This window comes from Thalassophryne amazonica, chromosome 23 (assembly GCF_902500255.1).
Source record: "Thalassophryne amazonica chromosome 23, fThaAma1.1, whole genome shotgun sequence".
NCBI lineage: Eukaryota > Metazoa > Chordata > Actinopteri > Batrachoidiformes > Batrachoididae > Thalassophryne > Thalassophryne amazonica.
In genome coordinates this window covers 27,794,702-27,809,488 of record NC_047125.1, presented here as the reverse complement: position 1 = coordinate 27,809,488, position 14,787 = coordinate 27,794,702, and the positions used below count along the sequence as shown (strand labels likewise).

Below are 14,787 nucleotides of genomic sequence, written 5' to 3'. Positions count from 1 at the left end.
AAGTGCGACAATGCCACCTTGCAGAGACCTGTGAACACAGTGAAGAGGATTCTATCAAGTAAAATATCCACCTAAAGGACGGCTGTCAACACAAAGTAAAATGGCGATTCAGGTCAAAGTAAAGTATGGTGGCGCAGGAGTCGCTGTCATACAGTTGCACACGCAGTTATGTGCAATAAGAAAATATCCGTGCAGCAGATCAGGCGGTAATCACAGACAGCCGAGGTAGCAGCAAAATAACAGGAGTAAAAACCTTACCTGGCATGATGAGAGACCCCCGTGAAGACAAGCTAGAGTCAAATGAGGAATAAAAACCTACCATGAGACGAGCCGGGCAGACCGGCCAGGCGATATGGGACCAGGTGGCCAGTGACAGAAGACGGAGCCAAAACAACAATCAAGGAGCACGGCACAGTGACCTCATAAAGGCAGAGTGCAGCTGACAGAGTGGAAGCCAGGGTCAGAATGTCAGACAAACGAGGGGCCTGGAGTTGTGTCAGTAAAGGCATTCAGTGTAAAACCACAAAAAAAAAAGAGCCAACAACCAGCAAGAACTGATAAACATAGACATCAAGAGCAGAATGTAAGAAAAATGTCCAAATAGGATGAAAACTCAAAACAAATGGCCAAATTAAACAACTTTAAAACCTGAGCCTGAATTATTGCACCTCATCGTGTGAGGTTCTGGGGTCAAAGAGGTGAACTCGATACACTGAGGCAGAGGTGAAAAATGACAAGAGTTTATTAAATTGTGTGTAAATGGTGATGTGACTGCTGGTCATGGAGGCTAATGGGTGACTGGGAACTGCAGCAAAACAAGAACAAGGGTTAGAGAAAGCAAACACAGTGGAAGTACAGAGAAATGTTACCACAAGAGAACAACACTGAGTGTTGGGGAAAGTGTAGTGACACGGACCCACAACAGGGGGCGCAAATGAACGGTCAATAGATGAGCCAAAAGGTAACAATTTAATGTTGTGAATGTGCACAACGACTATACAGACAATCTCAGAATATGATAGCAGTCAATACACAAAGGTGACGTGTGGGCAGGCTCGAGGATAGAAGACGTCTGTCCTGAGAAGAGCCGGAACCACACGATTTCCGCCGCCACCGAACCTGGTAAATACTGGAGCCGCCAAGTCCCGAATTCCCAGGTGATCACCATCCCCGACTGTCGGATCTGGTACTGCTGGTGAGGAGCACAAACAGTGAGATGTGGGTGTGTGCACACCCAGTAACAAAACAGTCAGAAGGTGGAAAGTCACCACCTCTAATCACACACTCGTGCAGCTCCTGTTAACCACTTATCTGGTTGGAGTGTGAAGCGAAGCCGTCGCTGATCACACCAAACGCCAATCCCACAGATAAGGAAACACTTACAGGAAAACGGCTGCAAAGACGTTCAGACTATTAGTCAGTGTTAAATACAGCAGAGAATATTACCTTCACAGGTAGATGATATCTCGGCAATGAGGTGGAGATGACGTCCGGGTTTTATGGAGTAGTATGATGAAGCGTAGATGGGTGACAGCTGTCACCCCCGGCGGCAGCGCCCTCTCGTGCCTGAAGCCCGCACTTCAGGCAGGGCGCCCTCTGGTGGTGGGCCAGCAGTACCTCCTCTTCTGGCGGCCCACACAACACTGAGTCCAGGTTACCACACAGAGGAACTGAAGTTTCTGGTGAGGAGTGTAGAGACACTGAGGTTTTATGTTGGCAGAGTGATTAGTAGCAGGTGTTCCAACAGCCACAGGTGTGAGCACCAACGCTCAGATCCTGAGGGGAAAAAAGGAAGAGAGAGAGAAAACACCAAGGCAGCACAATAGATAGTGTTGATAATATTGTACATATAAATTATTTTTGAAGATTGAAAGTGGAGAAGTTCTTGCATCTTATTTTTGCACATTTGAGGAGCAGAAAATACACATATTCCACTTTGTGACACAACAAATTCATGTTTAGTGTCAAGTCAAAGCATTTCTCATGTGAATATTTCAAATCTTTGAGCAAAAACAAGAGAATCCACTGACTGAAATTAACTTTAAATGACTTGTTTTCAGATGCTAATTTGTTTGTGTAAAAATATAAACATCATTTGTTTTTACAGCTCATAATGATCATTTCTTCTTTTTTAAAACAGGTAAATATGACAAGTGCATATGTCATATTCTGTTTCAACGGCTATTTTCAACCTGGATCTAACGGTGACTGTGTGATATTGGACACTGGTGCAGTTGTAGTTGATGGTATCATGAACCCGGTGGCTCCGTCTACAAGAAGTCCACTTTCCAGCATTCAGAATTACATGGAATGCTCCCAAATGGTTCATATATATCCTCTAGGGGTAGGCACGGTAAGAGTTCAGACAGGTTTATCAACACAAACTGCAATTTTTATAGAGACTAAAGTCTCAACAAAAAAATTGGGGAAGAATTTTATTTTTTAACACTGTGTTTCCTCTGAAGTCACCTCTTGTAAGGGTGTCCTTCGATGGCCATGGAACAGAAGCAGCTTTTTCAGTACAAGTAGAAACCGCTTTTCAAAATGGCTTTCTGGTGAGTATTTATGAAAACTGTATTGTGAAATATAATGTTAAGTGTTTTGAGATCAGATGGAGAAACCACACATGAAGCGACCCACTGGTCCGTGTCTTCAGCCGGCAAGAGAGCGGCTTGTCACGCAAAGTAAAGAAAAACGTTAATTAGCTTTTAGCCTCTGATGGCTAAAACACCGTTTGTGTTGTAAATACGTAAATGATACACCTGGTTTTTAAATGTTTCATTACGTGGTATGTTCAGCTCATATTTGATTGTCTGTTGGGTGGCTGAAGGAAGCAGTTTACTCACATTTTGTGCCCTTTTCGTGACATTAATTAGCTTGTTAGCTGTGATCTTTTACGCAGTGTGTGCTTTATAAATAATATAGAGATTTAATCCATTTTGATTCTTCTTGCATTAAGTGATAAATGCTCTCCAGAAAATACGGTACTTAGTGTTTTCAGTGCTGGATTAATTTCAGTTTAGTTCTTCTTCCTGTTTTACTTTGACATCGTCTGTCCTTTAATGTCATTTTGCTTAATTCCTTCCTGTCATCTTTCTGTGGACATTGTTGTCAGTTTCTAATGTCCTCGGCTTTGTCGCTGGTTTTGCTCATAAAAGCCGTGAACTTTCCACAAGCCTGACTTTATCTCTGCGTTGGTCCTCAGCCACCCTCCATCTGTGACAAGTATTTCAAAAAACACCTCCACAACACATATGCTGCTACTACTATACTATTTTCATTTATATCGTGCCAAATCACAACAAAGTTGCCTCAAGGTGCTTCACGCAAGTAAGATCTAGCCTTACCAATCCCCAGAGCAAGCACACAGGAGACGGTGGCAAGGAAAAACTCCCTCTGATGATTTGAGGAAGAAACCTCAAGCAGACCAGACTCAAAGGGGTGGCCCTCTGCTCCCGACACAATTTACAAAACGAATATACAGGAAATGGGACCCATTTTTGATGATGAATACAAAAACCTGTTTCTCTCCGTAGTTATTTGTTTATGAAAAAGAACGAATGAATCTATGATTTTCAGTTAAGTTTTGGTGGTTATTTTCACACCTTGTTAAAATGGTTTTCTCACACACATTTGTGTTATCTTGAGCAACAGTATGTTACATGAGTAGTGTTCATTTTCTCCTACTAAATCTTTTTATTTACATTTTCCTTAGGGGATTGATTTCCAGGTCGGTGGTAGAAATATTCGCCAACTAAATCTGCCAAAGGATGAAGCACATAACACGACGTATTATGATATCAGTGGATGCAGATACTCAGGTTGGCATTTTCTTCCTTTGCATTCTTTTAATTAATTACTTAATTAATTTGCATCCTGTTTGGCGGCTCCTGAAGGTCACAGCATACATTTTTTTTTCAGACAGCCTGCTGATCAGGTTTGGAACTGACGTGAAAACAATTCAATCTGGATCACAAGGAAGACAAAAATATCATGTTTTTCCATTGTGGATCCTCATTTATTTTATTGTTTCAATTAGAGCAAGATTTTTGGTTCCATAACTGATCACCAACATTCTAAAAAATAAATACATAAATAAACGTTTCTGCTCTGGTGCATCATGTGACCACTGTCTGAAGAAGTATGTCACACCCTGTAGGGATCCAAAAACTGACTTGGGCAGCACAGTTGCTTAGTGGTTACCAGTGTTGCCACATTTACTTTGAAAGGTTACTATATTAGTGACTTTTTTAATGACTTTATACAGTTACTTAATTAGCAGATTTATGCAGACAACTTCAGTATCGGGTATCTACCTGATCCTGTATTCTTTTACTTGTAAGCATAAAACGTCTCCAATACTACCACACCCAATACCCCTTTACAGCAGCGTGATGTTAACCTCTCAGTGGGGAATTTTCACGCACATGTTCCCTAATTTCCGGACTATAAGCCGCTACTTTTTCATACATTTCGAATGCTGCGGCTTAAACAATGATGCAGCTAAATTTATGGATTTTTACATGCTTTCATGTAATTTACTCATCAATTGAAATACGTCCATCAATGACTGTGTTTACATGCAGCCAATAACCCTTTCATAACTGGAATATTAGCAATAACCCGGTTGCACAGAGCCATGTAAAACACCCGCAAAAACCCGAATATACTCATATTCCAATTTTTAAAAACCAGAATAAGACCCCTGGGTTACTCCTTTTCTAACCCGAATATCAGGTTATATAAACGCGCATCGGGATATCCCCATGGAAAGGAACATTATTTTGTGTTCTGCGCATGTCCTATCTGCAAGGAATCTTTGTCTTTTGAGTACGGCAACTACTTGTATGCGGCGTGCGCAACCCACTGGACACCACAGAAGCAGATGTAAACAGCGCACTGTGTTCTGCGTCCTTATCAGGCGGGCAGGTCGTGGCACCGGTCGGCATCGCCGCGATTGCTCTGCCTCCGATGCGCTTACTGAGTCTGCGCGCTTGGTAAACACCGCAGCGGGCCACTCACAACGCCCTCCTCTCTGCTGTGCGGAGCTGCGCCAACTTAGGCAACAGGTCCAGAGACTACACTACTCGCTGTTTGATGCGGAGCGCTCCGGCATTTGTGGAAAAATCCACAGCGCTGCAGGGTCTCGGTATACCACAGCCGCAGAGCTCCGTGGCCATGACTTGGATTCTTTGCGGGTCCCGCATCCGTGAGCGAAGGGAGAGCACACGCATTGTGTTCTCTGTGTGTCTGTTTATAATCTTCTTGCGCAGAAGAAAAAAAGGGAGTGTTTACACAGGAGAGAAAAGTGAGAAATGTTAATGCCTGTTTGAGAAAAGTGTATAGTGTAGTGAGGGGTTTACACGAAGCAGGATTACACGAAGCAGGATTTGCACAAATGCCAGACCAAATTAAGCACCAGTGGAAGACGTGCGTCGCTGTTTAGACGGGGTTATTCAAATGATACCAGTGACCAAGTATACAGGAGTAACTGTCTGCTTAAGCATGTAAACAGGTTATTCCTAATGATTCAGAAACCGGAATATTGACCTTAACCCGAATATTAACGGCATGTAAACGTAGTCACTGCTGTCCATTGTTTGGCTGAAAGCCGCAGTCGTCATGCGGAGAAAATTCACACACAGAGTAAATAAAATGTCTTACCTGTTCGTGGAATTCATCATCACATGATCCTGAAGAAAAATAATCCACATGCAGCCTCCTGAGTTTGGAAAATAACATCTGACAATACTTTAATTTCTTGTCGTTGCTGAAAAAAGTTCCTCTGTGACTTCGGGACTTTGTGCCAGTTTCCTCAGTCAGATCACGGTTTCAGCGGCAGAGACTGTCCATCAGGTTGGTGAGTTTCAGCCATTGGTGTGGTTGTCCAGGACGATGTGAGATCGGCTCGGTCCGCTACAGGCATAATCCGTTTGTTGAATGTCTGTGGTGATGTATTCGGAGCTTCCTCTCCTTTCGAGGGGCCGCACTTTTGTGCCTCAAGTTGAAAGAGTCACTCGCCTCATTCATTACTGTCTCAGTTCCCACAGGCAACAGGTGATTCTGTGTGCATGCGATGAAATTGTCCCATGATCCACAAAGAAAAAATAAGTAAATAAAATGTTTAAATTATTCCGTTTTGCATCCGTGTGATGTGGAGATGCCGCCCAACACCGTGTGTGTGTGTGTGTGCGCGCACGCACGCTGTGCTCCTCAAATATTTCATAATAATTATATAATATGTTCCACCTTTGGGGGAAAAAATTAAAAGCTACAAAAAAATAGCGTGGAGAGTGAAAGGTTGTTTAGCTCAGTGTCAAACATTGTAGATAAAAACAGAAACAGGCTCACAGCTGATAACGCAGAGAAGCTTCTTTTCCTCAAAAGAATCTGCCCCTCACATTTTTAAAAAAGGCTTTTTGTCCTCACAGATAAAGTTAAATAAAGTTACTGATGGACAGTTTAATTTCAGTTATTGTGGCAACAGTGGTTGCCTCACAGCAAAAAGGTAATGGGATTCCCACCTATGGAGTTGACATGTTCTGCCCGTGTTTGTGTGGGTTCCCTCCAGGTGCTCCGGCTTCCTCCCACATTTAAAAGATATGCAGGTTAGGTGGATTGGTGTGAGTGCGGGTGTGAATGTGTTTGTTTGTATAAATGTCGTCCTACGACAGACTGGTGTCCTGTCCAGGGTGAACCCCGCCTCACGCCCAATGACTGCTGGGATAGGCTCCAAACTATGACTCTTAATTGGAAAAAGCGGCTGAAGGTGAGTGAGTGGGTAAACTGACTTTGTAAATGAACACCTTCCCTCTCTTTACAGGTCAGGTTTTATTAGCAGATACTGAGACCAGCAACCCAGGAGTCTGTGAAAAAGCTAAATGTGATGTCTTTGCATCCCTTTCCATTGAGACCTGTGGCTCGTTGGAGCACTGCATTGGCAACCTCACGTAAATATTTGCTTTCTACTTGAAATGTTATGAACAAAGTTCTGACAGATTAAAAATCAAATGCGTATAAAGGAGCAGAAGATGACGACTCTGGGTTTCTGCTTATGAAAGATAAAGATATCACACAAAGCAATGGAACCAATAAATATGACTTAATACAGCAACTTTAACTTAATTGTGATTCTACCCTAAATCAGGCACATATGGTCAATTTTACCATTGAAATGCGGTAATAACATTTCAGAAACAAGAGCAATCAGAGATTTCTGATGTCTGCCAAGGGTTGACGAGGTCTCAAAATAAAAGATATGTTATTCACAGTGACCCAGACTTTACCTGGATCTGGACTCACAACCCAATGCAATAATTGCGCACTGATCCAGAATGGTCCGACTGATTAAGATGTTACAATCTGACATTTAATTCACAAGCTAAAAAAAAGTGTCTTCCTGAACTTGTTTTTACATCTAAATGTCATATTTTTCTGTAACAGAACATGCATTTGATCCAGAACTCTCCAACAAATCTTGAGCCAGAATCTGGATCCAGATCACCTCCAAAACTCAGTGGAGTCTTCCATGATCTAGTATCTATCTGTGGTGAGAATCCCTGAAGTATTTTTTTTTTTTAAATGTAACTCTTCAAAGCCTATATAAACTGAAACCTTGATTCAGAATCTGGATGTCGATAACCTCCAAAATTTAATGAAGTCTTCAATGGCCTTATATCTATCTGTGGTGAAAATTTCATCAAAATCTGTGCAGTACTTTTGACGTAATCCTACCCAGGGGTGCTCGAGTTGGTCCTCGAGAGCTACCTTCCTGATACTCTTAGTTGTCTCCCTGCTCCAACACACCTGAATCCAATGAAAGGCTCATTAAAAGCCTGCTAACGAGTCTTTCATTGGATTCAGATTATCAGGAAGGTAGCTCTCGAGGACAAAACATGAGCACCCCTGTAACAGACAGACAAATAAATAAATGCAAATTATTTCATTTTTTAAACTGTGTACAAAGAAAACTTTAAAATGTTCAACTTCTGGCACACATTTATTTTTTGTTAACTAGACATGAACATTGCGCAACCAATTTGAAAACACTGTCACTGCAAGTAAATGTGTCTCATTGCTGCAACGCATCTGAACAAGATCTAACATCTATAATAACATAATTTTAAAGATATATTGTCGAACACACTAGAAGGAATGACAGTGTAACTGTTTTACAGTATAAATATTATAAATAAATAAATAAATACCTTTGAAATGATTCCAAATGCGTACTCACCGCATGACGTGCATGAGAGAAGCTGCAGATAATTTCTCTGATTCTGGAGTGATGAGAGATGGTTTCATCAGCCAACTTCTGAGAACAAATGCGTCATTGGCTATGAAAGAATTATCTTAAATAACGATGCATCAAACTGGACAAAGCGGGTCGCATTGGCACGACAAACAGTGCAGGGATCCAATTCGTGCAAGTGTCAAGTTGGCTTAACACTGTGTAAAAAGAAAAGGGTAAACCATATTTGTAGTTCAAGAAAGTATGACCCTCACCAAGTTTCAACAATAATAAAATTTATTATATTTATATTTGATATCTGCAGTGAGAGCATTTCAGACCCCCTGTGGCAGCTTGTTATTTTAACTAAACTTTACCAATGAGTCAATATGCTGATGAGCTTATTCTATTCTTGGTATGATCCTCCTCACCTCCATCAGATGCGAGTTGAACACCATGTGTACTGTTACCGGGCCTACTTGTCATTGATTTCCACGGACAAGCTACTTCTGTCCAGGATCGGTGTGTGTATGAACTGATGACGCCCCACCGACACACTAAACGTCAAAATACTGGCAGAGTTCCGGGAGCGTCGCCGTCGTGATATCAGCTTTTTGGACGGTGTCATTGTGCAACAGCTAGACTCAAATGTTCAAACAGTTCTGGGTCAAGTTGGGAAGTGTGGGTAAGATAACCACTGCCAGAGGTTCCTTTTTGGGCCACTTCTCTTCAGGTCCATGTTGGAGGTCATTGTTCTTTTCCCTGAAAGTCCAAACAGCTCTCCTAACACTGACTTCATTATGTGTGTTTTTTTTGGATACTGTGTTTCTGCTGTGATGCAGGTTGATGGCAGATTGGTGACGCTGACCAGCACGCCTCACCTTTTCAACAACATGATGCTGTCTCAGGACCAAACTGGAGTCACCCTGCAGATATCACAGACCTACCACCTTTCTCTCTTCTTTGATGGCAACACTGCACAGATTCACATCTATGGTACAGACTAGGCATGTGAATCTCATCACTGACAATGATTCGATACACACCTCGATACACCAGCGATATGATACATATATAGCGATACTGACAATGTGATACGATTCACCCCTGTTCCCAATTCTATTTGATGTGTATTTGAGGGCAATTCAATTCCTCACAATGCGACTTGGTGAGACACGATTAGGGATGGGTATTAATAAGATTTATCTATTTATTCAGCTTACTGATCAGATTCTTTATTGATTCCCTTATCAATAGCGCTTGTGAATTTTCTGTGTACTAACAGTCCACTTTACAGGTTTTCTACATTTTATTTGAGTCTTAAAGTAAATAAATATGAAATTGGTCACTGGATCCTTGATTTTTGGACAAAAATAGAATAAACAAAATATGTAGTCGTTCAATATATTAATGACGTAACTCCATAGGCTCTGAGCTGAGCTCTTCAGCCGGGTGCACTGGATGTCAGTATGTAATACATAATAAATGCAGGGACCTCTCATTTTAGGGGAAAAAACAGTTTTGGTTGGTTGTAGCTTATGTTTGTATTCATATAAACGAAAGCAATCATGAAATACACATAAAACTGTTTGACATCACAAAGGTTCCACAGATCAGTGTGTATGGAGAACTTCCATGTTCCAGTTTGACTGAGAGGCTCAGAGCTGCTGCCTCGTCTGAGAAACCTCAATGGAGTTTATGAAAGAATCACATCAGTTTTTGTTTTCATGAGTCATATTATGTTATGATGTGGGTGTCGTATTATTGTGAATCCACTTTACACTGATCAATTCTCTCTCAAGCTTTGACAGGACCTGGTCCATTAAGTCTGCAAGGTTGTGTTCTGATTCAGTCAGCTGAGTGAAATGAAGCAAGTGGGACTGAGCAACGCTGAGTAAGACCTCAGTTACATCCAACTTTACACAATGACACCAGTTGATCATTTTATCTGTGTGTCACCACATTGGACTGGTTTGTAAGTTTTTCATGGTGACTGAAACATGGAGAAATTACATACATTTATATCCTTTATATAGACCTCATATTTAGGGAACCTCCAGATTAATTGGACTCATTAAAATAAATGACTTTATGTTGAATAATTTGTTGTGTATCTTTTGCAGTCAGTTAAACCCTGAACCAGATCTTCAGTTCCTCGTTGTTCTTGGGTCACTGGACCACTTTGATTTTAACAGTTGAAATATTGTCCAGTTAGGTCAGGTTGGGTTATTGACTCGGCCAACGAGCAAAACTCCAATTGGCTTCGAAACGACTCAGGTTTCTTTCACATGCTCATTTGTGTCATTGTTGATCTGCACAGTGACGCACTTTGAGTTGTGCTACATTCAGGTGAATGTGATCATATGGATCTGTGGATTTCAGATTCATCTCACACTTTTGGACAACAATGACAGTAGAAGAAAAAAAATGTGCAGTTGGAAGCAAATACCACAACACTGTTTTGTTGATGATCTTTGCATCTCCTGAAAATGCTGGAACAGTGTTGATTTTCTGTTTGTTGCCCCCTAGCTGTGAGACACAGTACGATGACACTTCCAACATAACAATCGATTTGCACCGTGATGTCCGAGCGGTGAGCAGAAACACACGTTATCTTGTTGACAGGTAACATCACTCCATCATACTAGAAGCATGTGCTAAATTACAGAAACACGTTAAAAAACATGAACACGAGCAGCTGATCCAACACCTGACCTTATTCAGGTGAATCCCGTGACTTTACGGTTATTAAACATGCTAACCACAGAACCCTGTCCGAATGCTCAGTCGCATCTTTTCCATATAATTGTCACATTGTGCTTTTCCATTGTGTGGAACAGCTGTGATCTCCTGAATGGGGGCGCCCTTCACCACCTGTAATATCAACCCAGAGCCCTACATTCAAGTCTGCAATTACACTTTGTGCCGATATCCTGCAGTGGACCGGTTTTGAAGTGCCAGTTCATGGAGGCCTACGCCAGAGGACTGTAGAATCCGCAGAGACGTCACAATGGACGGCTGGAGGTCAAGCGTCAGCTGCCGTAAGATTGTGTTTTAGTTTCCACTGAGTTTTGATTTCATGAAATAAAGGTTACTCCAATAAAAATCAGTGAAGAAAGTAAGAAACACGTCAAACGAGAAAGGACGAAGCAAAATGACAAAAAGGAATCCACTTTCCTTTGTTTTAGAAACAGTTCAGTGACACGTGTACTTCCAGTTACATTTGTGAACATGTGTGGTTAGTAAAGCAAGAAAATAAATTCAGAATAGAACTACAGTCGGTTCATCATATCCAACTCTGTGCTGTGAAAGTTCTTTTCTCACTGTACAGTTGTTTGATAAAGAGTTGGACAAGTAGAGGTGAAGATAACTTCTGTCTGTTTCTTCAGCTGGTCCTCAGGCCTTCTGTCAGGACCGGTTCTGCAGTGATCATGAGTTCTGTGGTGAGAAGACAGACGGTGGTGACACTCGGTGCTTCTGTCGAGCCATTTTTGCCTCCCAGTATGGATCAGCTTTCGGTAGGACACTTGATACACAAGAAGACACACATCTTCTGTCCTGATCCTCCGAAGATGAAAGATTTTCTTGCAGTGTGCATTATGCATCGAGACGTGCCCAACTCATCGTATTTTCTTTGTGAGTTTGGGAGGCATATCAACTTAAACTCATCATGAGAAGAAAATAATAAGGGCATCTGGTTTTAAACCGGATGCCCTTCCTTACGGAACTCCACATTACATGGAGAAACTCTACATCATGAACTAAAGAAATAAAAATATAAAGCTAAAATGATGGTGTGAATAAATAAGTGGGCACCCTTCTCTATATCACATGTAAACCATCACTTTTCCATCCAGTCTTATTCAGACGGATGCATGAATGTCTCCAAGATATTGATTATGTCTTGGACTTAATTGACATCAGTTATGAAGACATACAAACATTGTGGTAGTTGATGGTAAATCTGTATAGAGCAGACAGTTTTCAAAAACTGAGGGGACCATGCAATAAGGAGACTAGTGAAGAAAGTCACCAAGACACGGAGATAAACCTGAAGAAGTTCCAGACTTCTGTGGCTGCAACTGTACAAATTGTGCACAGCATTTGAATTTTGCATTCCCAGTTCTTCAGATTTATGTAGAAATGGTAAGAGAAAGCCTTTTTTTTTTTTTTTTTTTTTTAAGAAAACTTGAAAGTTCAGCTACAATTTGCCAGAAGGTACATCGGAGATGCAAGCCTAGGTTAATCTGTTTTGTTGAAAGAAATTCTTCTCTGTTCCCACTCCACTATGACGCTATGAGTAGTAATGCAAAATCCAAAACTTCCAATCTGCACCATTTCTTCAGTTACTTTTTCTGCATTTTTTATTTCTTTTAATTCATGATTTAGAGATTAGTTTTCACTGTGACTTCAAAGGGCATAATTTAAGAAATTTCTATATAAAAAGTATGATTTTTTCTGTTTACTGATTTCCTAAAAAAAATTCAAACATATATAAAGCTCAAAGGGATCCACCAACTTTCAGCAGCACTGTACGGCTTCCTCAATGCATCCATTATTCACTCCATGTTGCTGTGGCCTGGCAATCTGTCTCCAACTGATGCTTTCTTCTGTCCAAACTTCAACAATAACATCCAGTTGATTGTCCAAAACGTGTATTTTTAGAATTAAGAATCCTCATGTTAAAAAACAGCACATGCTGTGGTGTGCACACGTACTTCTCTAAGTTCCTGTCTATTTTAACTCGACCCAGTGAAACGTGATTACAAAGTGAGTTCACATACAGAGAAAGTTATATTTTACATCTGTGTCACTGATATACTGTCCCCCCCTCACGAGGTAATTTTTAAAACAGGTGCGATTTATACACTGGAAAATAAATTAATTCATGTGTGATGATTATATAGTCAATGGACAGCTTTCACAGAGTCTAAACACAACCTTTATAAAGAGTTCCTTTTATTTGTTGCTAATTCTGCCCCCTTTTCTGGTGGATGTTTAGGGATGCCAACTATCTGCAAAGAAAACTCTGCTTCAGTTACTTTTGTTGGTTGTCTCCTGGAGGATTTGGGCATCGACTACTCTGCCCTACATCTGAAAAATCAGACCTGCAGGGGTCAGGTGGACAATATGACCCACATGGTGTCCTTCAGCTTTAATGGCAACACCTGTGGTACAGTGGTCACGGTGAGTTTTCATTGTCAGTCAAATTCCATTTTCCAGTCTGGTGAACATCTCTCACTCTTCTGGTCTTTGTGAAACTCTTTGACCCTGAAGGCCAACGACAGCCACATAATCTACGAGAACACCATTATGTCAGAAATTACATATGGTGAGATTGTTCGCAGTGAAGAAGTGCTGACTGACTTCTCCTGCTTCTACAAACAACCAGACATGAAGAGCTTATACTTTAGAGTTGATTAAAGGTGAGTCACGACTGGCTACAGCTGATTTATTTAGTTTTTTTTTTTATTACTGAGATCCTGTTCTTTTTTGTCCTTGTCTTAATTATCATAATGTCTCACTGACTGAAGTACTTTGTGGATGATACCATGAAACGATTGACTTTGGTATTAATAGCAACACCTTGTAGCCACAGTGCATCCAGAAAGTATTCACAATGCTTCACTTTTTCCACCTTTTATGTTACAGCTGTATTCCAAAATAGATTAAACAATTTTTCCCCCCTCAAAATTCTACTCACAACACCCCATAATGACAACATGAACAAAGTTTTGTTTTTGTTTTTTTTAGATTTTTTGCATTTTTTAAAATAATAAAACTAAGAAATCACATGTACATAAGTATAATTACTGGAGTTTTCAACATGCTGATCACAAACTTGATGCCTAAATTGACTTTGACATTTTTTGGAGGACATGATTTGTTGGGTTCTCACTGAATTAATTTTTACCATTTTAATTTGTCTCTCTTTCTCCAGTTGTGATGGGGTTCATTAAGTCGAACTTGATGTTTGTGAGGTATAGCACCACTCTTTTACTGTACAGGCCCTGAATGGACTGGGTCAGTGTAGATGAAGTGTTTTGGACACAGACAGCCAGCATGAAGTGGAGAAACCTGGAATCAAACATCTGTCTGTATGCATTAGTTATAAAATTAAAACATAATGCCTGTGGTTATGGTTGTGGAAAAAATTATTCTATTCTTCTGATAACTATTTCCTCTGAAAATAGGTATTTTATTCTTGTAATCTTGAATATTCTTTCTTTTTAACCAATAAAATTCAGAGATGAAAAAGCAGTAAAATTCAGGCTTTTTTTGTATTATTGTGCTTTTAGTAATTTCTTGCGTCCACCTCACGTAGCCCTGAGCATATTGTTGCGTAGGGAGCAAAAACTCAGTGTAGAGCTGCTTAACTCAGCGTAGACGGCACGTCGCGATATGCAACTCTACATTGCCCCTGATGTGAAAAGGGCTTAAGACGTTCCACTGATCACTTCCTGCCAATTCCCGCTTTTGACACATCAGCCTGGGAAAGCGCCATATGGCTGTCACAAGTTATTCCTGCGGCGAACATCTGATGTGTCTGTCAAGGC

At 40.8% G+C, this 14,787-nt stretch overlaps 1 pseudogene; it reads left to right on the top strand.

Annotated features, from left to right (window-relative positions):
- Window positions 1-320: 320 nt before the first annotated feature.
- Window positions 321-13,877, top strand: LOC117505426 (annotated as a pseudogene).
- The last annotated feature ends 910 nt before the right edge of the window (window positions 13,878-14,787 follow it).